The sequence below is a fragment of the Meleagris gallopavo genome, chromosome 5, assembly GCF_000146605.3.
Source record: "Meleagris gallopavo isolate NT-WF06-2002-E0010 breed Aviagen turkey brand Nicholas breeding stock chromosome 5, Turkey_5.1, whole genome shotgun sequence".
In the NCBI taxonomy this organism is placed as follows: domain Eukaryota; kingdom Metazoa; phylum Chordata; class Aves; order Galliformes; family Phasianidae; genus Meleagris; species Meleagris gallopavo.
In genome coordinates, this window is record NC_015015.2 from 23,581,598 (window position 1) to 23,582,301 (window position 704).

A 704-nucleotide genomic window follows, 5' to 3' on the forward strand; every position below is an offset into this window, starting at 1 on the left:
GCGCGGGGCGCTCCCCGGGGGCGCGGGAGCCGGGGCCCGGCTGGGTCGGGCAGAGCGCCCCGCGGGTGGGGCTGGAACTTCTTCGCGGCCCGCCGCGGGGCAGGGGCAGGGCTGGAAGTTTCAGGACCGTTTCCAGCTCCGGTCGGTTACGTCGGGCGCGGGAGCGCTGCTTGCGATCAACTCCTCGCCGCACGCCCTTGTTGCGTTCAGTATTTGTGGAAAATCCTCTGCCCTGCCTTTAACGCTGCGCCTCTTTGCCTGGATCCTGCGCGGTGGGAGGTGGAAAAGTTGTCATTGCGCTGCCCGCCTAAACTAGTGTGTTTAGTCGCATGAAAAACTTCACCTGGTCTGAGCCGTGCCAGTGTTTCAGGCGCTGCTTCCTCTCTTTTTCAGTTGATACATATTTTTGGCTTCTCCACAAACACTCCAGAAGCACCCAATGTTTGGAGCCACAAGGAAATCCATGTCTCCATTCACTGCATGTCCCAGAGGGGATTCCAGCTCTGTTCCCCCCTGCAGATCCCCAGCTGTGTACACACAGCCTTGCCGGTGCCCGTGGGCAAAGCTGTTGGCTTGGCACTGCTTCCTCTTCCCCACAATTAATGTCTTTCTCTAGCACCAGGAAATACAAACTGGCAAGGCCAGTTTGGGCATTGCTTGCTGTGCTGTAGGTAGCAAGGCATAGCTCCAGGTGCTGCGTGCTG